Below are 24,393 nucleotides of genomic sequence, written 5' to 3'. Positions count from 1 at the left end.
AAATTCTCAATCCATCTCGGTGCTACGAAGATGTATTTGGACTTGAGGAAAGAGTATTGGTGGCCCTGTATGAAGAGGGACGTCGCATGGTTCGTTGAGAGGTGCTTGACCTGCCGTAGGGTCAAGTCCGAGCACTAGAGACCGCATGGCAAGTTACAGCCATTGGAGATCCCCGAGTGGAAGTGGGAACAAATCACTATGGATTTCATCACCAAATTGCCAAGGACTGCCAGGGGAGTTGATGCAATTTGGGTGATTGTGGATAGGTTGACGAAGAGTGCACACTTCCTTGCCATCAGTGAGAGTTCTTCAGCGGAGAAGTTGGCGAAGATATATGTGAGAGAGGTGGTATCTCGGCATGGGGTACTGATCTCGATTGTCTCAGACCGTGACGTGTGTTTCACTTCCAGGTTCTGGAAGAAATTTCATGAGGAGTTGGGTACTAAATTGCATTTTAGTACCGCATACCATCCCCAGACAGACGGTCAGAGCGAGCGGACGATTCAGACGCTGGAGGACATGCTCCGGGCGTGTGTGTTAGACTTCGGGGGTAGTTGGGATGCGTATTTACCATTGGCAGAGTTTTCCTACAACAACAACCATCATTCGAGCATTGGTATGCCACCTTTTGAGCTGTTGTATGGTAGGAGATGTCGAACCCCCATTTGCTGGGGAGAGGTGGGACAGAGAGTGATGGGCAGCACGGAGATCGTACTTCAGACGACGGAGCAGATTCAGCAAGTTAGACAGAGGTTATTGACCGCCCAGAGCCGACAGAAGAGTTATGCAGACAGGCGCCGATCCGAGCTTGAGTTTCAAGTCGGCGACTTCGTTCTCCTGAAGGTTTCTCCTTGGAAAGGAGTGATTCGATTCAAGAAGAGGGGCAAGTTGGGGCCCCGATATATTGGGCCATTTCATGTGATTGCAAGGATAGGCCGGGTAGCATATCGGTTGGAGTTGCCAGCGGAGTTGGGACAGATCCACGACACTTTTCACGTGTCGCAATTGAGGAAGTGCATAGCCGATGAGTCGGCAGTGGTTCCATTGGAGGATATTCAGGTGGATGCGAGCCTGAATTATGCCGAGAGACCAGTGGCCATCAGGGATCGGAAGATCAAGGTTCTGAGGAACAAGGAAGTACCTCTGGTGTTGGTCCAGTGCCAACACCGTAAGGGGTCGGAAATGACTTGGGAGCCGGAACGTGAGATGCGGGAGCAGCATCCGGAACTATTTTCAGAGTGAGACTTCGAGGGCGAAGTCTAATCCAAGTGGGGGAGAGTTGTAACAGCCCGGAATCTCAGGTATTGTTAAATTATGTTTTCGGGGTGAGTTCAGAGGGGACTCGGCGAGTTGGAGCCTAGACTCGCCGAGTAGGATCGCAGACTTGGTCGCGGGTTCGCGACTGGACTCGACGAGTCCGATATGGACTCGGCGAGTCTACGCTGTTTAGCGAAAACCCTAACCGTTCAGGTTTGGGTCGTATATAAGGCACTTATAGGCCGTCATTGTCCGTCTTTAGTCGACTGAGAAGAACCCTAAACGGTTGTGGGCATCTAGAGCAAGATTGAAGGATATTAGGGCTTTGAAGGAATTGTTGTGCAAGGAGGAGAAGAGTTTTGGCTAAAGGAACAGCAAGGAATTCGAGTTCTGCGATTTGGGGACACAGAGAGTGCATATTTCAGGTAATATTTCGGATTCCTTTCTGTTATGTTGATGTGTGCATGGATTTAGGGTTTATGGAACCCATTTGGTGATTAGATGAATTAGTACCTTGTTACCCAACGACTATAATCCTGTATTAGGACCTTTAGAGGTCCAGAAGGTCCCATGCTTGTGTATTTCGGGACGAAACTTATCTCAGGAAGCAGTTTGATCGACTGCATGGCGTGGACTCGCCGAGTCCGATGAACAGACTCGGCGAGTAGCTTGGAGATTGACTGGAACTCGTCGAGCTGTTCTTCAGACTCGGCGAGTGGAGTCGGGGTGGCCCCGCGATTCTTCTAGGGGTAACTCGTCGGGTCAAGGAGGATACTCGACGAGTAGATAGGGACTCTCAGAGAGTTGGAGAACGTCTAGACTCGCCGAGTCGCCATGGCACTCGCCGAGTCCGGTCGAGTTGACCGTTGACCGTTGACCGTTGACCAGAGTTGACCTAAGTCTGACTTCTTAGGGATAGTCACACTTAGAAGATATAAGTGTTAATGAGAGATATGTGATGTTATAGGGAGGTTGTAGCTCGTCGGATTGTGCACGAGTGATTTCAGGATTTGCTAGCTTTCAGCATTTACGAGGTGAGTCTTCTCACTATACTATACCCGGAAGGGTTTTGACTGTGTGACCGGAAGGTCAGATGGGATGTGTGATATGTATGCTATATGTGGTAAGTTATTTGTTGTATGTGCTATGTATGTTATGTGGGCCGGAAGGCAATATGTTATGGGCCGGAAGGCGATTATGTTATGGGCCGGAAGGCGTTGTGTTGAGGACCGGAAGGTCAGGGCCTGGAAAGGCGTATGTGCGTAAGTGTATATTGGGGGACTCACTAAGCATTTATGCTTACAGTGGTTATGTATGTGTTTCAGGTACCAGCGAGGACCGTGGGAAGGCGTCGGCGTGATCGATACACACTGAAGAATGCTTTTATGATCTTGGGATTTTGACTATTTGTATTTGACAGAATACTTAAACTATTTATGCCTTGTTTTGAATGAAATTACTCTATTTATAAAAAGAAAAATTTGTTTGAAAATTTGCGTTGTTACATTTTGTGTGCAAGAAGAAGAAAGGATGAAGCAGGAAACAACTGAAAGTGCTCATTTTGCTAGTACCTCTAAAGGTAAGGGAAAAAGAAAGAGAAAAGAAGCTGCTACTAAGGGACCAATGCAAAAGAAACAACATTTAGGCAATGATCAAAAGAAAAAGGAATCGGGACCTCCTAAATGCTTCTTTTGTCAAGAACCTAGTCACTTGAAGCCGGATTGTCCAAAATACCACGCTTGGCGAGTTAAGAAAGGTATAATCCGTGCTTTGGTCTGTTCTGAGGTTAATTTAGTTTCTGTACCTAGAAATACTTGGTGGATAGATTCTGGTGCTACTACTCACATAAGTGTCTCTATGCAGGGTTGCCTGAACTACCGAAAACCAAATGATGTTGAAAGATATATCTATGTGGGTGATGGAAAGCAGGTTGAAGTCAAAGCAATTGGCACATTTCGTTTATTACTAGATACTGGCTTTTATTTGGATTTTCAAGACACTTGCATTGTACCGTCTTTTAGACGCAATTTGGTTTCTGTTTCTAAATTGGATAAATCTGGTTATTATTGTTCTTTTGGAAATGGTGAATTTAGTTTGTCTTTAAATTCAAATGTTATCGGTACTGGTTCTCTAACGTATTGTGATAAGTTATATATGCTTGATATTGTTACTTCATATAATGAAACCTTGCACGTGGATTCACGTGGTACTAAGCGAAAATTAAATAATGAAAATTCAGCAACATTATGGCACAAACGCTTAGGCCACATCTCAAAAATGAGAATTGATAGGCTTGTGTCAGATGGAGTGCTAAGTAACCTCAACTTCACAGATTTAAAAATTTGTGTTGAATGCATCAAGGGAAAACAGACAAAAACCAAAAGATTAGATGCCACTAGGTCTTCAGATGTCTTAGAATTGATACATACAGATATTTGTGGACCATTCCCTTCGGCTTCATGGAATGGTCAACAATATTTTATATCATTCATAGACGATTACTCACGTTATGGGTATCTATATCTTATTCATGAAAAATCTCAGTCACTTGAAGTGTTTAAATCTTTTAAACTTGAAGTTGAGAACCAACTTAATAAGAAGATTAAATGTGTAAGATCTGACCGTGGTGGTGAGTACTATGGCAGATATGACGGATCAAGTGAACAACGTCCAGGACCTTTTGCTAAATTCCTAGAGGAATGTGGAATCGTCCCTCAGTACATAATGCCAGGTTCGCCTAGCATGAATGGGGTATCTGAAAGACGCAACAGAACTCTTAAGGATATGGTAAGGAGTATGATAAGTCATTCTACTTTACCAGAGCCACTCTGGGGTGAAGCACTTAAGACTGCAGCTTACATTCTTAATAGAGTACCAACTAAAGTAGCTGTGAAAACACCTTATGAGCTTTGGACAGGGAAAAAGCCTTGTTTAACTCATCTTCGTATCTGGGGATGTCCAGCTGAGGCAAGGCCTTATAGGCCGAATGAAAAGAAATTGGACTCCAAAACCGTTAGCAGCTACTTCATTGGCTATTCTGAACGATCCAGGGGTTATAAGTTTTATGATCCTGCAACAAAATCAACTTTTGAAACAGGAACTGCAATGTTTTTTGAGGATGTTGAGTTTGGGGGGAGAAATAAGGTTAGAGACATTGTCTTTGAGGAGGAATCAATCTCGATTCCTACTGTTACTTTTGACAATACACAAATTAATGTGCCTGTCGGAGAAGAAGTAATTCAGGAACCTCAACAAGACAATGTTATTCACTCTCCTGTTCATAATGAACAACCTCAACACCTCAACTTAGGAGATCCACTAGAGAAAGGAGAAGTGCAATCCCTTCGGATTTCCATGTATATCTCCAAGAAAATGAAGAACCAGATGGAATGATTGAAAATGATCCAATCAACTTCTCTCAGGCCATGCAAAGTTCAAATTCTCAAAAGTGGATTGATGTCATGAACGAGGAGTACAAGTCCATGCAAGACAATAAAGTTTGGGATCTTGTTCCATTACCTGAAGGTACGAAGCCTATTGGTTGCAAATGGATTTTTAAGACCAAAAGGGATTCAAAAGGCAATGTGGAAAGACATAAGGCACATCTTGTAGCTAAGGGCTATACTCAAAAGGAAGGAATTGATTTTAAAGAGACATTTTCTCCAGTTTCAACAAAAGACTCTTTTAGGTTGATCATGGCACTAGTTGCACATTACAATCTTGAGTTACATCAGATGGATGTTAAGACAACATTTCTCAATGGTGACATTGATGAAACTATATACATGGTGCAACCAGAAAACTTTGTATCGAAAGAATCAAAGGAAATGGTTTGCAAACTAAATAAATCTATCTATGGACTCAAGCAAGCCTCCCGCCAGTGGTACCACAAGTTTCATCAGATCATTGTCTCATTTGGTTTTGAGGCAAATATAGTAGATGATTGTGTATATCACAAGTTCAGTGGGAGTAAATATATTTTTCTGGTCTTGTATGTTGATGATATATTACTTGCCACCAATGATTTAGGGGTCTTATATGAGACCAAGAAATTTCTTTCGAAGCATTTTGAGATGAAAGATCTTGGGGAAGCCTCATTTGTATTAGGAATCCAAATTCAACGAGACAGATCTCGTGGAATTCTAGGACTATCACAAAAGAGCTATATTGAAAAGATCCTTGAAAGATTTGGCATGCAAAACTGCAAACCAGGAGACACCCCTATTTCAAAAGGAGACAAATTCAGTCTCGATCAATGCCCTAAAAATGACCTTGAAGTTAAAGAGATGCAGAAGATTCCTTATGCATCGGTTGTTAGGAGTCTTATGTATGCTCAAGTGTGTACACGTCCCGACATATCTTTCATTGTAGGGATGTTGGGAAGATATCTAAGCAACCCAGGTATGGACCATTGGAAAGCAGCCAAACTGGTTTTGAGATATCTACAGAGAACAAAAGACTACATGCTCACATATAGGAAATCAGATGTTTTGGAGATCATTGGGTATTCTGATTCTGATTTTGCTGGATGCCAAGACAGTTATCGATCCACATCAGGCTACATTTACTTATTAGCAGGAGGAGCTATTTCATGGAAGAGTGCTAAACAAACTTTAGTAACTTCTTCCACCATGGCGGCTGAATTTGTAGCATGTTTCGAGGCATCAGATCATGCAATATGGCTGCGGAACTTAGTCACGGGGCTACGTATTATTGGTGTTGAAAGACCACTAAAGTTGTATTGTGACAATAAGTCAGCAGTGTTGTATTCCAACAACAACAGAAGTTCCACAAAGTCAAGGCATATTGACATTAAGTTTCTTATTGTTAAAGAAAGAGTGCAAAATGGAAAAATCGCAATAGAGCACATCGGGACAAACTCCATGATAGCGGATCCGCTCACGAAAGGATTACCTCCCAAGGTCTTTCATGAGCATACTACACACATGGGTGTGATAAATATTGATGATAGTTTGTTTTAGTGAGAGTTTTTACAATTTATTTTTTGGGTGCTTTATTTTGGTTTAAGAACAATTATGTTTTTCTGTACAGACTTAAGAATTCGGTAAAATTTCATTATTAGTTGCACTTATTTGAAGTTTGATCTCACTTTAAGTTAAAAAGGAACTCGTCGGAAATCAATTTTGATTTTGTGACCACGCATCATGTTTAATCTATGTCGTTAGTTATACTTATATATGTGACCATTGATGCTTTAGTTACGTAAATTGTAACAAAGACCGCATTGATCCTATACAATTATGATTAATGGACAAGACTGTTTAAGGGTACCAGTATCATGATAACATACATTAAAGCGCTAATATGGTTATATGTACATTTATATATTCATGGTCCAGTGGGAGATTGTTAGAAAATCATGGGACCATTCTATAAATGAACATATATATTGTTATCATTTAAATCCAAATATTATGGCAAGTGTATAAGATTGTTGATGGACCGATATTCACTTACCATTTGTGGCTTGAGTTCCCGGTTTGACTCAAGATTCTCAAGATCCCTTCCATCTCTCACATTAGGGTTTATCTCCATCTATAAATATATGTGATGAGGAGCAAATCAAAGGGGACGAAATTAATTCACAAATTCGTTTTTTCTTGAGTGCAAAGGGTTCTTAGAGTTGTCTTGAGATCAACTGGAAAACCAAGCTTGTTCTTCAGATCCAAAAGCTTCAATGGAAGCAGGTACACAATCTCCTTCACTATTTTCTTTTATCCAGATTCGAGTTTAAGATCTGGTCTTGAAAGCTTCCGCATATATAGAATAAGTTAATAAAACTAACATTGTCAACATAGAAGGGTGTGCACAATGAATTAAAATGGTTAATTAACAAATCAATTGTCTTGAAATCGAAAAAAGTATTAGATTTGAACTAAGATTGGTTCTAGAATTATTATTATTTGTTAAAGTTGTAGTACAACTTAATTATGAAATCATTATAATAATAGTAGTAATATGTTGATAGAGTATAGACAAACTGGTACAAATATACAAATATGTTCGAATCATGAATATATTGGATGATGTGTCATCTAAGAGCTACCAGGGTTGTACCCATGTTAAAATGCCAATCTATATGTCGCTTAAAAAGTGATGCATTTGACCCATGATTAAATGTTAACACATTTTTTATTAAATAGGTCCATTTTCACACCTTTAATTCTTGAAATATGATTCCATATATTTTTGAAACTGTGATTAAATAGGTCCATTTTCACACCTTTAATTCTTGAAATATGATTCCATATATTTTTGAAACTGTGATGAACTTTATCCTAAGGTGCACATTTGTCAAATTACATTTCGATGGTATTTTATTTAAATTCATGGCTTATTAATTGAATTCTAATGTATTTTTCTCACTCCTATATACATACAGCCAAGCAATAAAAGATCAAAGGTCAGTGGATGTAATGAAGTTTGAAATAAAATCATCAGAGAAAAGAAAAGATCAAAGGAGGACATTTATATGGTGCTGCTTCTAATTTACAAGGTTAATTTGCTTCTATCTGACTGATAAACTCTTATGTGATCTGAAGCAAGCCCTTATGGACAGTCATGATTTCCAAAATGTACTTAATTTTTTCTTGTTCTAAATTTGTATAAAATGGAATCTTGATATATAGGCGAATTACTTACTTTCCAACAATCGTCCATGGAAATTAAGTGCAAAACTCCTGCTGATGATCATAGCTGTGAAGCTTTAATGCTTTTTATATGCCAGCATCTTTTCAATCATTCAAACTACGCTCAATCTCTTCAAAACCTTGATGCTGTAATCTTGTTATAAATTTATCTCATTGTCAAATTGATTACCTAATTTCTGAAGTTAAACTCGGGAAAATGTCACTTTAGCCCTATATTAACTCTTGTGCTTAAATAATTAGTCATATCATTATGTTTTGAAGTTTGATAAATTCATAAAATAACAACAAACTTTTGTTCAGCTTTGAATACTAATTAAAATTAGAGAGCCATCGAACCTATAACAAGGCACAATGCATAAAAACAATAATAAAATAAAAAAAAGAGCTACATGAATATATGTTTAGCTTTAGATGCTAAATTACAAGCAATCATCGTGCCTTGAGGCTCACCTATAAACTTTTAACTAAAATCTATAGCATACCAAAAGTCTTGAACAAAGCGTATTTGCATGTGACATCCAATATTCTTTATAATCTTTTAACTTATATAATACTCCAAAACATAGTATTTATCATGATGATATAACATCATGTTTCAAACATGTTAGAGTGATAATCTTACTTAAATATCACTAAACACAAGTTTACATGCCTCACAAAGGCAACTTTCATGGCCACTTCAAAACTTATAAAAAACTGTGACAGCTGTGGGATTTGAACCCACGCCCTTTCGGACCAGAGCCTAAATCTGGCGCCTTAGACCACTCGGCCAAACTGTCCAACTGTTAATTACCTATAGTTTAAGCTTTAATGATCCTATAACAAAATAAAATAAACTTTGAAACCACAGAATGCAACTTGAACTAAAAGAGCTGTTTGACACAAATTATGACTCTAAATACAAAATATCATATGAACTAGGGTTGTGCATGGGTCGGTTTTGGACCCAAACCCAACCCAACCCATAAATGGTCGGTTTCTGGTTTTCAGAACCCAATAGGATCGGTTTCTGATCGGTTCGGTTTTTTGGGTTCTGAGGTCGGTTTGGACGGTTTTTCGGTTTCTTTGGTTCAACCCATACACTGAGGAGTTCTGGGTTTAAACCCGTGGGTTTTGGGTTCAAACCCATTTTCCAAAAATATAGCAAGAAGTTAAATACTTCAAAAAACACCAAATTGAAGTTAAATATTTTAAGAAACATGAGTCTTATAACCAAATAGTCTATTCTAAGTTACAAACAAAGCCCCAAATAGTCTATTACAACAAAAACACAATCAAGTATGGGTCGATTTCTTGGGTTGGATGGATCGGTTTCTTGGGGCGGTTTGTCGTTTTTAAGTATGGGTCGGTTTCTTGGGTTGGATGGGTCGGTTTCTAGGTAAAAACCGAAACCGAACCCGTCTTTTCGGTTTCTAGAAAATTCAAACCCTAACCGTCGGTTTTGCTTCGGTTTCGGTTTTTTCAGTTTCGGTTTCGGTTTTTTCAGTTTCGATTTCGTCGGTTTTAGTCGGTTTTTCGGTTTTTTGGTTTGGGTTTGCTCACCCCTAATATGAACGTCTATGATTTTACTAAATACTATCGATTAAAATAAATAAAATCCACCCTACAAAGAACTTTTTTTACATACAAGTTAAATATTAGCAACTATGGAAGTCCTAATTCACAACCCGACCTAATACGGGGAAATGACGGCCCTGGCCTCATGACGGTTTTGAGGCCCCAAATTTAATTTGGATATATATATATATATATATATATATATATATATATATATATATATATATATATATATATATATTTTGTGTTTCTTATATATATAAATAAGGCTGGTGCATTAAAAATTAAGGAAAGTGGGATGAGATGGATGCCTGTGGAATAAAGGGGTGATTTTTGTGGATTTTTGATGGATTTTTGTGGAATTAAGGATGATTTTTCTGGAATTTTACCGCTCAAAGAGGTTGTGTGTATCTCACTTAGGGTTTTTTTTTTTTGGCGTGTAAGGCACTCTTCCTCCACTCTCACCGCCTCCATTTGTTTCTTCACCCCAGGTTTGCCAATGGTTTTCTCCCTCCAGTTTCCATCTTCCATTTAGACTGGTGAGTCATGCATGTAGCCTTGCCACTGTCTCATTCTAGCTGGCCACGTGCATCGATACCAGAGAGAATACAACTGTCCACTTCTCTTTTTTCCTTTCCAAATATACCGCCATACATGACTTTCTTTTCTCTCGATCGTTTCATTCTCTCATTTCTCACTGCTTACCCGTTTTCTTTCCTCTACTTCAAAGAACACACCGATCTGCCATCCATTTTTTTCTGCTTCCCCCTTATCATATTGTGCTTTGGTGAAGTAAATTGGCGCATGAAAGAATCTTCTTCTATTAACTCCTTACCACCACTCCTCTGTCATCAATGCCGAAAGCTGATCGATTGTGTATTATAACATCCCTAGCCCTTCCAACGTCTATATGCCCATCGATTTTTTATCTTCATCTCTTATGCATTAACAATTTTAACTGGCAAGTCAATTAGGATTTACTTGAATTGTCGATTGTCTGTCTACATCCGTTTCTATTCATAGGTTGTTTCGTTTTAAATTTTAACTGATTTTGCTCTAATATATTTGATATTTTTGCATTTTCATTCTCGGTGGTGGTGAAGGAATTTGACGCAAGCTTCGAAATGCAGGGCCTGGTATGTTCTTTCGTCACTAATCTGTCATTTTTAGTTATATTTCTCTTCCTTTTTTGTCTCTATCTAGAGAACGCAGTGAGTTTTTCCACTTCTCTATTCCACACAAAAGCCCAATTTGATTGCATATATGAAATATAGATGCGAGAAATAACATTGTCAGCTATAAGTTCTAGGATTTGTTGTTCCATAATTGTAGTTCCGTTCTTCAGTGGATTATGGTGTTGACTTTTTTTGTTGAAATTATGTGATTTAAAAAAAGTTTTTTGTAGTGTTAAATGGCGCTAGAATGCTTGTATCATTTTTAAGTTTGACATATTTTGCACCATTTAGTCTTCGCCGTTTAGGTTCTTGTTGGATGCATCCTTTCTATTGAACATATAAGTTATTTAAACATGTTTTGTAAAGTAAAATGATTATCAGTCTATAATATAATTCTCCCTTCTAACTGGATGGAAAGTTCAAGGTTGGTTGCGTGCGTCGCTTTTCAATTGTTTATTTTTAAGTTTGAGTCATGCAAATATGGTTTCATGATTATGTTCTAAAACCAACTTGTTTTGTATAGCGGCTTTCCTATGTTTCTTCTGGTATATCAAACATATCACATAGATTCATATAATGTTTTGGGAAAATTGCAAGAATAGGAACGTACTTTAATCCTACCGACATAGGCTATGTGCTTTATAACAAAAATGTTTTATGATTTTGCTTTTAGTTCTGTTTTTTATTTCAGAATTGACATGGAAATGTTGATGAGTTTTTTTTTGTTGCAACGTTAATTAGCTATTGATCCCTCGGCTAACGAGTTGTCTATAAAGCATGACTTTAAGTTTTTTTTATATTAATTAGAATTATAGAATTATTGACTTTAATTTGCCGATGTGGAAGCATATATAAGGCATGGACGAAGGTAATTTTTTTTCCGTACAATTGTAATAAAGTTGTAAATGTTTTTATTTGATTAAATATTTATTTGAGATGTTTTTTTATTCTAATACTAGGTCATTGGGTTGCTGATGAAATATGGGCATCTTATGTTGAAACCTTGGTGGCATGTTTCTTCTATGATTTCCTAATATCTAAAAACTAAATTCGCCAATTTACGTTATCATCATTGCAACTATTAATATGTTGGTTTTGGTCGTATAAGATTCTTTTACTTTGTTATGTTTTAAAATCATTTTTGATATTTAACTTATTCAGATTTTATGTATTATCTATAATGCTTTTGGATTTTCAACTTTGTTCTGTGAAAATTGCAACAGGAAAAGTATGGTATTTTTCCATTCAACAATTATGTAGAATAGAGAGATTTTAATCAGATTCCAGCCTCTTAAGTCTTAATGCTTATGAAATGGAAATTTCATCAGGAAAAGTATGGTATTTTTCCATTCAACAACTATAACTGTATTGCCTGACACTTAAATGCTATACACCAATAATTACCGTGTTGAAATATTTGCAGAATTTTACAAAGAACCCTCCGTGGGTCGTGCTTAGCACGGCCTTAGACGTCCCTAGTATATATATATATATTTTGTGTTTCAATCACGTACTAACTACCTTTAGACTAGCTGGTTATCACATTTTTCTCTTTATGCTTTTCTCATAATGAAGGGACCTGAGTTTGATTCCTTTCTCAGTAGTCTTTGTATGCACAACAAAAAGTTTTATTCCTATATACTATGAACTTTTTTATATTTTTCATCACTCATAGATATCATTTATGTACAAAATATCACTTTCGACTATTATTTTTTATATTAATGATGTTTTGTTTTGTTAAACCTTTTTTATACTTTAACTGTAACATTATTCTACTAATAATATTTGTTAGAAACCAATCTTTCCACAAATAATAATAATAATAATAACGCTCCCAAACCCTTGGTCGCTGTCGGCTTATTTTCCGATCACCGTTGCTAGGGAGTGGCTGTTTGTTCTTGAATTTAATATAGAAGCGAGATGGAGACCTGATGATGAATGGGCTAGGAATTGGGTTTGGAAGGACAAAACAGGGAACAATCTTCGAACCAAGGGAGCAACCACATGATATTACTCGGAAGAATTACCATGTAAGTCCTGATGTTTCTTCCTTTTATGTTACGAATTTTCACAATTCTATTATTCCGAATGATTTGTGGCGTACATGTGATTGTCTTGGAAAAGCTGTGGATGTTTTTATTGATAAAAAGAGGTCTTGAATTGGGTAAAGATTTGGATTTATTAGATTTACGGGTGTTCACAATGTTGATCATATGGTTAAACAATTGTGTGATGTTTGGTTTTGCTATCACAAGCTCTTTGCTTCTATTCCAAGATTTTTGAAATTGGATACTTCTTTTTCAAAGCAACACATGGTTTCTTCTAAAGTTGTGAAGATCAAACAGAGATGTCATTGAGTTCTTAAGCATCAAACAACTTTTGGGCTTAAGTTCTTGAGTTCTTCATCGAAACACATCATGTGTGTGTTCATCGAAAAAGTTCATGTTTTACCGTAAAAATTACATTTAGCCGGTTGAACATACAATAACCGGCCATAATGATATTTTTTTTAAACAAGTTCAATGGTAAGACGTATACCAAAAAAAACTATAGCGACTAAGGTGGTGTTTGTTTTTTTGACAAAAATGTCTTTTTGACCTCTTATGTGTGTGGGCAGAAAAATATTTAAAAAAATTATTATTATTGTTAGAAGACAAAAGACATAAAAAAGTTTTTTGATATCTTTTTCCAGAAGATCAAAAATAACTTCTTATTTTGAAAGACGTTTTCTAAGTTATAACACTAATGTGATATTTTTTTTTACTACTACCACTAATACCGCCACCACTGCTACGACTACCGTCGTCTCCATCACCACCATTGTCGTTGTCGTTACCACCACTATTGTCGTACTGCCACTATCGTCTTTACTATTACCACCACCTTTGCCGTCACCACTACCTCCGTCTCTGCCACCACTTTGTCCATACCCTTAACTCTGCCACCACACCATCACCACCCCGCCACCTCTTCAGAAACAAACACCATCTAAATGTTTATAGATAGCATAATTTGTTATCCTTACAAAATATTGATTTAATGTTTATAAAATATATTTTATTTGTTTTTTGGTATGTTTAACAACTTTGTTTACTTAAGATTTTATTTCACTAATTTATTATGTTTAAATTTCAAAGCTTTATTACTTTATGTGAAATAATTTAGAGAAAATGACTTAGGAGGGTAACTACTTCTTATGTCGGTTCACATGTTGGCAACATCTTTTATTTTTGTACACGTAAAACCAACTAACTTGTTTTATGTATTCAATTTACATCAATATTACCGGCTAATACATGTTTTAACTGGTTGGCTCAAATTAACTCACTTAAAAGAAATTATGTGGCATCTTACATGTTCATTACACCCTTTTGTCCGAAATCGACTTCATTTAATTAGGTTCCTCACAATTACAACCAAATCTTTCCCGATTAATTAAGGTTTCTCAGAAATCAATCGATCGAAGCAATAGGAGCTCATTGTTTGGAATTGAAGTTGGGACTTGAAACCGTGGACTGTAAATCTTACAATAGATTTTCACTATAATGGAATGTTTGCACCAAACCCGTTAGTGTACTTAGACGCTATAAGAATGTCGGTTCGTGATGTGGATTTTGGTACCATGAACTATAGAGAATTTGTGTTGTGGGTTACAAAGCTGACTAGAGAAGGTGTGGAAATTTGTGCTATTGTAATAGAAATGAAACATTGGCATGAGGTATTAGAAGAATCGACAATGATGCTGATTATTTTGAGTTTGTTGAAGATGGTTACATGCCTAAGAACGAGCTAAAAATGAATGTCTACATTGACCACCAAAATGAACCTATTCTTGACTGGGGCGATAAGGAGGTGTTAACAGGTGAGGAGGTGTCTGATTTGGTAGAAGATGATGATACGGACTCACACATTTCAAATATAATGGAATGTGAGCATGAACCTGATGAAGAGGTGCATACATTTGACAATACAATTGATGATGAAGTTTTGAACACTACTAGAAAAAAGACCTTTTACGACGCGCAAAACACGACGCTCTTTGATTTATGTTACGCATTAGAGAGCGACATTAAAAAAGTGTCATCTCTTCAAAAAATTTAAGGATTTAGGTCGCGCATTACTGAGTGTCCTTAAATTAGTGTCTGATGTAAAAATATTAAAAACACGGAGGGCACCTATAATAAAAAGGGCGTCCTCTACAAATGTCGCTTTATAATTTTAATAAACACGCGTTTCTGGGACTCAGGGGGGAAACTAAATCCCCCAAAATTTTGAACACCCGCTTCCTCTTCCTCTCTACTCTCTACACCCGCCAAATCAACTTCATTCTCTCCCTTCTTTCTCTCTGCAAACCCCTTCTTCTCCGATCGACTTTCACTTCCTTCTATGTGCAAACCCTAATCAAACATAACACATTTGAAATAGTAATATCTTCTTTCATTTTCTCCCCTACTACTCTCTGTAAAACCTAGCAGCCGCCACCACTAGAAACATGGAAAATCCCCCAAAATTTTGAAGTACCCCGCTCACTCCTCTCAATATCTCTTGCGCTTTCGTATTTATAGCCAGAGTTGGAGAGCGAAAAGAAGAAAGAAGAAAGAAATGATGTGCGTATTCTTCCTCTTTTCTTCCTCTAGCTCGATCACAACCCTTCTTCTCCCTTCTTATTATTTCTTTTTTTATTTGCAGGTGAGGGTGTGAGGTGGCGTTCAAAGGTTGTCAAGGGGTTGTGAGGAGCTATAGGGCTCAAGTTCGAGGTTGAAGATTAGAAACCGAAGGTTGAAGATCAGATTTGGGATTAGATGAGTCGCTGGTACAACTGACGTCGTCGTGGTGTAGGTCAGATGAGTCGCCGGAGTCCAGGCCAAGTAATAGTGTCGCTGGAGTTTCGGGAAGCTAACGATGTCATCAATTCGAGTGCAGGTGATGTGCCGATTATTGATTTTGGATCAATTACTAACTGTTTGCCATTTTCTTTCTAGAAAATCAATGTAGTGTCTGCTTCTTAATCTTGTTCTCTATGAGTACCATTGTTACCGTCTCTGGTAAAAACATCTAACCATATGCCAGATTCGTTGATTCAGGTTCTCCTCTTCTCCTTTACGTCCCTAAACTTCTTTTCAATCAACACAATTAAGTTTTTACTGCCCACTAAGTGTTTGATTATTTGCTTCACTGAGTATTGAAATATTTGATTATCAAATCAAGGCCCCTGTCTCATCTTGTGTAATCCATTTTTGATACTAGTATTGTTGTTGTATGTTAAAAGGCTACAAAAGTACCTGTTAAAGAGTATGAGTTTGATGAAAAGAAGATGGCAAATGTGCAGTCTCATCTGGTGCGTATCAATAAGGGCATTATTGTACTTTTTAAATTTATTATTATTTTTTAATTTTTAATAATTGGGTTATGCAGGAAAAATTGGTTGCCAATAACTATTACTTGAACAGGTCTCCAAAAGATGCGTACAGATAAATATATTATTCATGAAGTGAAGGCAAGAATAGTTGAATGGTATATGATTATGAACAGGGGCAAATGCGTAAAACAAATTATGATTCTTTTTATTATGGATGGTGCACAGGACAAGGGCAGGCTGGTCAAGACTGGAAGCTTTACACATTTATATCCATTTTGTTGAAGATCTGATACCCCTCTTATCTACAGAGCAGTTCCCATGATGAGCAGGTAATAAACAATAATAATATTAGTAATGACCTTCTTTCTTTTTAGCATACCCTTTTTAATATGTTTTAATTTTTATTCTGGATCCATAATACAGTTGCTTGAAGCAGCTTGGTGTCTTACAAACATAGCTGCTGGAAAACCTAAAGAAACAAGAGCTTAATTGCCTGCATTACCTTTACTCATTGCTCAAATTGGAGGTTAGTGTTAAGTACTTAGTTTTTAATATTTCTTGATTTTTTCATATCACTTCAATGGCTTAATTCTAATTTTGTAATTGTTATTTAAAAAAGAGTTCAGTGCCTGTTGCAGAGCAGTGTGCTTAAGCATTAGGAAATGTTGCAGGAGAAGGTGAAGAACCGAGACAAATTCTGATTTCTCAAGGGGCATTACTTCCTCTTGCAAAAATGATGTTGCCAAATAAAGTTTCAGTTAACGGGTGAACCAAGTTTCTCTGAAATGGTTAGTTTTTGTAAATTTTTTATACAAAATCCAATTCTGTTCTTCAATATTATAAAGATCAACGGTAAATTGGTAATTTTTGCTTTTGTTTTCCAATTTTCAGGCGACAGCATTGTCAGGGCCTCCTTATATCTTTGTTTCTACTCCAGCTTGTGTCCAAAGATGTCTTTCATCAGGTGTTCTTCAAGCAAAATCCGTTCATGATTATCTTTCAATTATTATTCTTGATAAGGTATGGATTCTTTTCTTTCTGTAACATTTATAATACTCTTTATTAAAGTACTGATTCATGTTAGTAAATCAGGCAGATCTTATTTTTACATATGGATATGAAAAGAATCTCAAAGATCTCAAAACTCACATTCCTAAAAGATGTCAATGCCTTCTCATGGCTGCTACCTCAAGGTTTGTTTGTGTCATTATCACTTCTTATAAGATGGTATTTCCATTTCTACCCCTGCAATTTCTTCATTCAATTAATTCTGATGAAATTTTTGCAATGATGATGTTGAAAGCTTGAAGAAGCTTTATCTACACAATCCCTATATTCTTACTTTAGCAGAAGTTGGTGATGGAAAGGACGAAATTGTCCCCAAAAATGTTCAGCAATTTTGGGTAAGAGCTTAAGAGCTAAAATCTTGTATACTTATTTAACAAACTTATTTTAGGGCATTTCTTTAATACATTTTATAGTTTCTTGAATCTTTATTTATTTCTTTTACTTTTATATTTAGATACAATGTAGTTATCGAGATAAGCTTCTTTACATTCTTGCAATTTTGAAGTTGGATCTTGTTCAAAAGAAAGTCTTTATATTTACAAATACAATTGACACAAGTTTTAGACTAAAACTTTGAGCAAGTATTATTTTTCCCATTAAATTAATCTTTTTTTACCTATTATAGATTTTAATAAAACTTTTTATATATTTTTTGACAGTTTGGTATAAAATCTGCTGTGTTAAATGCTGAATTGCCTGTGAATTGACGTCTACATATTCTTGAGGTATTATTCCCTTTGACTTTTCTTGAAGTTTTTATAATTCTATATAATGTTTTTTAGGGTTTTGGTTCTTAAATGAATAAAGAAAACAAATTTCCTGGGCGGGAAAGAAGCAGACATACTTGCTGGTAAGATGAGTATGGTACAGTTGCAAGGGCGGGACCAGTTGCTGACAGCACAAAATGAAATGCTCAAGGTACTCTACTCTACTGCTTCATCATATATGTCTGCAAGTTTGGTTGGCAGTTTCCCTTATTACAGATGCGTTGGCTGCATCTGGTCAGGTATAAATTCACCAAATGTTGACTTTGACTTGAATTGACATATAGTTTAAGGAAAATGTTTGACTATTTGTCAGTTAGTTGACTTCTTAACCATTTTTTTGTTTTGTTTTGTTTTAGGCGTTGATTGCTAGTTCGGTTTCAAAAGGGAATTATAGATCTGTGAAGGATATCACATACTTCGTGTTGACTGTAATGTTAATTAATAATTATTTTGTTTATATAATATATAAAGATGTTTTTATTTTATAAAAGTTAATTAATGTTTTATTATTTTCTTTAGATTGGTTTTGTGATGGGTGTTACTTTGGCTGCAATATTGGGAGTTTCATTTGGTTCCATAGTCACACTGTTCACTAAGGACATTGGAGTATTGGCGATTGCTAGAACCGGGGTTTTGGTAAACTCCCTATAATACCCTTGTTGTTAGTATATATATATATATATATATATATATATATATATATATACATACATACATATATATATATATATATATATATATATATATATATATATATATATATATATTTCTGATGCGTTTTGATTTTGTGAAAAAAGTTTGTGAGTGCTAGTCAGCCTTTGAATGCTTTTGCTTTTACTGTTGATGGTTTGCATTATGGAGTTTCAGACTTCCCGTATGCTGCTTATTCCATGGTATGCTTTTTTTTAGACATGAATATAAAATTACATATTTGCCCTTGGATTAATATGTTTTCACTGTTGATGCTTGTTGGGATTTTATCGTCTGTAATTGCAACTTGTTATGAGATGGTATTACCACATTTTTCATACTAATACTAATTACTAAGGCAGATTTCATTTGAAGTGTCTCTTGGATTAATAATAGCACAATGTTTATCAGGCCAAAACCATTGCATTTTGCAATAGTTGATGAACTTGATTATGTCCTAATTGATGAGGGAAGAAACCCATTGTTGATAAGGGGTGAGGTATGTCTTCTTACTTTGAGTGCTGTACGGATAAATGATGTTTAAAAAATATTTGGGAAAGTAAACAAAAGGAACTAGTTACTTAACAAATTTGATATTTTGATATGCATCTCATTCTCAGGCTAGCAAGGATGCTGCACGTAACACAGTTGCTGCTAAAGTAGCTGAGCTTCTCATGCGTGGCCTCGTATTTTAGTTTTTTGCCCTTCTTTTTCCTTTTTGATGTCTTGTTATCCATCTCCATTGTATGCGTATCTCATTGTTTGTTCCACTACACATCATGTAAATTTATATATTGTAACAAATAGAATTGTAAGACATTAAATTTTATGAAATGGATTATATTTTTTTGTATATGATATTTTATTTTATATTGTGAGGCATTAAATGCAAATTTAATTTGAAAATTAGTAAATCTATAAAAAACATTTTTTTTTTTAACATTTAAAATTATGATACGCAAACATGCGTGTCATCTTCATTTATGACATGGCCTTTCTTGACAGAGGCTTTCTTGATACGCATTGCGTGTCATTAACACGCGCGTCGTAAGGTTACGACACGCGAATGCGTATCGTCTTCCTTTATGACAGGGCCTTCCTTGATACGCATTGCGTGTCGTAACCGCGCGTCGTAAATGCGCGTCATAAATGCGCGTCGTAAATGCGCGTCGTCTATAGACGACGCGCAAAAGCGCGTCGTCTCTCTTTATGACAGGGCCTTCCTTGACACGCATTTGCGCGTCGTCTGAGCGTTTTACGACGCGCAATGAGCGTCGTAAAAGGCCTTTTTTCTAGTAGTGGAACAAATTGTCAAGTAAACCCATTCCTAATAGTAATGAAGAAGAAGTAAATGATGATGATGAAGCCGGTGATGAAGATGATGAGGGTGTGTTCCCTGTCTTTGATGAGAATCAAGCATGGTATAAAATGGTCATAGTTTTTGTTATGAATTTTCCAACCCAATGGAATTGAAGCTATGTCTAACCAACTATGTAGTCAAGAATGGGTATGAGTTATGGGATGAAAAAAAATGATCATCAAAGGCTGTTGGCAAGTGTTGTAAACGTAAGAAGAATAAGACTTGTCCCTTTAGGTTGTGGGCAACCTAGATGAAAATGAGAGGTATTTTCATATTGAGTCCTTAATTGATAGGCATAATTGCTCAAGAGTATTCAAATTTAGGTCCATTGTAACCTACAAATGGATTGGAAGTAATTTAATGAATGAGATATTGCAGAAACCAAAGATGAGTATAAGGAAATTGAAAGCTAAGGTCAGTAAAGAGTTTAACCTGATAGAAAGTGTTGGACAATGCATAAATGCTAGGAAATACGCATTTCAGCAGATAGAAGGTACTTTAATAGAGCATTATGCCAAAACATGGAGCTATGGAGAAGAGCTGAAAAGGACAAATCTTATATCAAGTTAATATGTAGGTAGATGTGATGCCTGATGGAGAAACATACTTCTCAAAGTTTTATGTGTGTTTAAAGGGTTTGAAGGATTGATGGAGGGTTGTAGGAGGGTAATTGGAGTAGATGGTTATTTCTTAAAGGGAACATGCAAAGGTTAGTTGCTTGCAGCCATTAGGAGGGATGCAAAAAACCACATATATCCTGTTACATGGGTTGTGGTTGCAGTGGAAAATAAAGATGATGGGTTTCAGGCATAACAAAAAACAAACTTAAAACTCTTAAGTGTGCATGCAACCTAAAACAATATCTATGTTTTCACTATTGAACCTATAACTATGAACATCAAAATAAGAACCCTAGGTAATTTTCGAAATTACTAAAGAAAAGGTTTAGGGTTACATACTTGTTAGTTGTTATAGTAAACAACTAGAAATCACCTTGATGATCTTTTAGAAGCAAGCACCACAAGCATCATGCCTCTAATGGAATCATACCCAAGATAGCAAGAGGAAAACTATAGAGAGAGTATAAGAGGGCCAAGCTTCCGTCCAAGGCTTGTAGAGGAAGGGATGGACTAAATCAAGGGCTAGGGAGGCCTTTATATAGCTGAGGAATCTTGGGGCCAAAGCTAGGGTTTAAGTGATAAGCCCTAGATTCCCTTGCTTGGTGACCAAGCAGCCCAATCCCTTATCTAAAGGGCCTTAGACGAAAATTTCCCTAGAAGTTTTTGTCTACCTCATCTAATGAGGTTCTAGAGCCATCCTTCCTCAACTTTCAATAAATAAACAAACAGTCTCTGTACTTTTAATTAACCCAATGAATCCCAAAATTAATTCCAATTAATTTTTGGTTAATTACTAGTTAAATAATATGATTTCTAATTAATATATTATTTTCATAATACATTAATAAACCATTTATTTAATTTATTGTTCACATAATAAATTAATCTCTCTAAAATTTATCATGTCCAATTGCTACGTTTGAGGGCAACCCAAAAAGGACTATGCTACTACCAATTCAAGTATATACCAATTTTAGTTATGAACTTACACACCTAATCCAACAGTCTCCCACTTTGATAAGTATATAACTATAATTGCTAGTATAACTTCTAAATCGATCAACAAATTGTAGCTTCCAAAAGCCATTGTCAAACTCTGACCCAATCAGTTACATGTCCTAAGATAAGTGATCATATAATCCTCCGTTCTACAAGATATCATTCGAACATGAGACATGGAACATAATCAATCACATTGTCCAATACTTTGTTTCACAATTTCTAATTTGTAATGACAAAGAACTTCTAATCGAACACATCAATTTAGTCTTGGTCGGGCCTGACACTATAAGTCAACACCAAATCACCGAGGGGCCCACGGATATTTCTTTTTCCTATTAAGGCAAAAGGAATGAATAAAATTTTACTTATATTCTTTCACCATTTACTCATCAAATCATGCACAACAACATGTTTTATAACATCAAGTTATTGATGCGTTTACGTATCATCAACGCACAACTGACTTGTACACCGCAACTCATATATCTCCGGTTAAAGATTATAAGATATTATCGTCTCAGAATTACTCTTGATAAATTCCATGAAGTAATTCTCTAAGCGTGGGTTAATCCAATACTTAAATTTCCATTTCTAAGTACTCATGAACATTGTAGCAATCCATTGCTATTCCTAAAACTCTTTAGACAATCTACAATTCAGTTCATGATAGTCTTAATTCACTACTTACTTCCATAAGTACGAACGACTATGGAATTTGAATAATCTAATTATTCGGGAAGTAAAACATGAAAACTGAAACACAATAATAAACAATTGAAAAAAAGGTAGAAAAAAAACTCATAAAAAATTCTCTATTATTTAATCACCAAAAGTCAATTACATTTACTTTGTTACAAGCTTCAAACTAACTATCTAACTACTAGAACTAATATCATCTCTTAGACCAATGCTCCTAGCATGTTGCATATGTTCAACCTTACTCAGACCCTTTGTGAGTGGATCTAAGGCTACAACTATATTAGGCAAGTATTTGACCCGGTTGAGCATGGTCCTTTTGGGTTGCCTTCACCATTGCAACTTGACAGGATGATTTATAATGAGAGAAGGAATATTATTAATATATTATAAGAATAATATAAGGAATAATAATATTATTATTTGATTAATATAAGTCATAAATTAATTAGGAATTAATTTGGTGACTTAAAGAGATTAATTAAATAAAGGGGTATAAACTGTCAATTGTTTGATAGTTGCACTTTGGGCTATATATCCTTTATGGATAAGGGGTGGACGATTTCTAGGGCTAAGGATAGCATAAAATCGTCCAAGGCTTATCATGGAAAGGATTTGGATTGCTTAGGGCTTAAGTTATCCAATTAGGGTTTAAGGGTGAAACCCTAGGAGCCTTACAAGTATAAATAGACCCCTAGGGCTAAGGGAATTCATGACTTATTCTTTGAGTAGAAACCCTGGCTGATTTGATTCCCTCTCCTCTCTCCTAAATCATCTCCTTGCTAGTTGGTGTTTGTAAGCCATTAGAGGAGTGACAATTGTGACTCTAAAGCCTCAAGGACAAGAAGATCAAGCAAGTGATTCAAGGTAAACTTCTAATCTTTGATTTCATATTGTTACTATTGTATATTAGCCATTAGAAGTCTTGGATTCAATGTATGTTCAATTAGAGAAACCTAGATCCAAGCATTAGGGTTGCGTGTCCACAAGGAATGTTCATATGGCTAAAACCCATTAGTGGTATCAGAGCCTAGATTGGTTTCTATTGAATTCATACTTTGATTGCTTGTTTGTTGCTGAAAAAATCATTTTTTTTTGTCCTCTGGCTGATGAACTCGGCGAGTCCCATGGTGGTACTCGGCAAGTAGGCTCAACTTGGCGAGTCCATCTGGGTACTCGGCAAGTTCGAGCGTCAGAAAAAGGAAACTTCAGGATTTCTTGCTGTTTATCTTTGAGATACTTGCCTTAATCATATTAGATCAATATAAATCTGATTTTATGATATATATGAGTATATTCTTGACCTAATTGAAGATATTTATCAATTAATAAAATATTTGTTTCCTTATGTGATAATTGATTAATTATTTTATTAAATTGGTAAATTGTTTTGCAAGAAATCATTAAATAAATCAAATATGGATAATTATGGAATTAATTGTTAATTAAGATTATTTGTTATTTGATCCTCTATGTTTTTGAAAGTTTAAAACTTACCCTCAAGTTTTGAAATTTATGTTTTGTGATTAAAAGTTTAATTTAGACAATTTAAATTTCAAACCCTAGAATTTTACAAGTTTAAAATCCAACCCTATACTAATATAATATTACAAGATTAATATATATATATATATATATATATATATATATATATATATATATATATATATATATATATATATATATATATATGTATGATTAAAAATGCTAGTCTTACAGTTAGTAGGCCTCATTCACGAAGCCGATCTATAAGGTGGGTATAAGGTTGCTGCCTATAAAATGGTGCTTAATGGGTGTACACTCACACCCACCGCTTGCTTGATCGGTGGAGGGTCGTTAGCCAAACGGGTAGGATAAGGCAACCTCATCTCTTCATTAAAAGTATTATATGAAATACAAAGTAACTACATGTTTTTAAAATTTCCCAATCTTAGTTACTTTAGGAAAAGTGAATTGATGCAATCCCATGAAATTACACTTTGCACCCTTGCTAAGAAGTTAGTGGAGCGTGTGTGGTTTACCGACACACTAATTGGTTCTAAGCAAAGGTGGCAAAGGGTGATTCATTGTTTATCATAGTTCGATGGAGCATGTGTGGTTTACCGGCACATCGAATAGGTGATCGTTACAATGAATGCACCATGTAAATTTGCATGGTAATTCACACC

The 24,393-nt window shown here is 35.9% G+C and overlaps 1 long non-coding RNA gene and 1 other non-coding gene across 34 annotated transcripts; one reads left to right on the top strand and one right to left on the bottom strand.

Moving 5' to 3' along the window:
- Positions 1 to 8,627: 8,627 nt before the first annotated feature.
- On the bottom strand, positions 8,628 to 8,707 carry TRNAL-UAG (transfer RNA leucine (anticodon UAG)). The gene has a single exon. It is a non-coding gene; the product is annotated as a tRNA-Leu (tRNA).
- A 1,202-nt stretch (positions 8,708 to 9,909) lies between these two features.
- On the top strand, positions 9,910 to 19,398 carry LOC111911817 (uncharacterized). 33 transcript variants are annotated; one of them, XR_008231076.1, is made up of 20 exons: positions 9,934 to 9,976; positions 10,589 to 10,621; positions 11,468 to 11,528; positions 11,620 to 15,270; positions 15,353 to 15,747; positions 15,933 to 16,001; positions 16,079 to 16,177; positions 16,248 to 16,351; positions 16,446 to 16,548; positions 16,642 to 16,810; positions 16,914 to 17,042; positions 17,115 to 17,215; positions 17,326 to 17,425; positions 17,750 to 17,815; positions 17,873 to 18,096; positions 18,214 to 18,285; positions 18,377 to 18,493; positions 18,655 to 18,750; positions 18,959 to 19,046; positions 19,168 to 19,398. It is a non-coding gene; the product is annotated as an uncharacterized LOC111911817 (long non-coding RNA). The 33 variants fall into 33 exon arrangements; XR_008231075.1 differs by lacking the exon at positions 9,934 to 9,976 and adding an exon at positions 10,010 to 10,024; XR_008231074.1 differs by lacking the exon at positions 11,468 to 11,528 and having other exon boundaries at positions 9,910 to 10,361.
- The last annotated feature ends 4,995 nt before the right edge of the window (positions 19,399 to 24,393 follow it).

Source organism: Lactuca sativa, chromosome 3 (genome assembly GCF_002870075.4).
Source record: "Lactuca sativa cultivar Salinas chromosome 3, Lsat_Salinas_v11, whole genome shotgun sequence".
In the NCBI taxonomy this organism is placed as follows: Eukaryota; Viridiplantae; Streptophyta; class Magnoliopsida; order Asterales; family Asteraceae; genus Lactuca; species Lactuca sativa.
The sequence above is the reverse complement of the archived record's forward strand: the minus strand, read 5'-3'. Positions and strand labels throughout refer to the sequence as shown.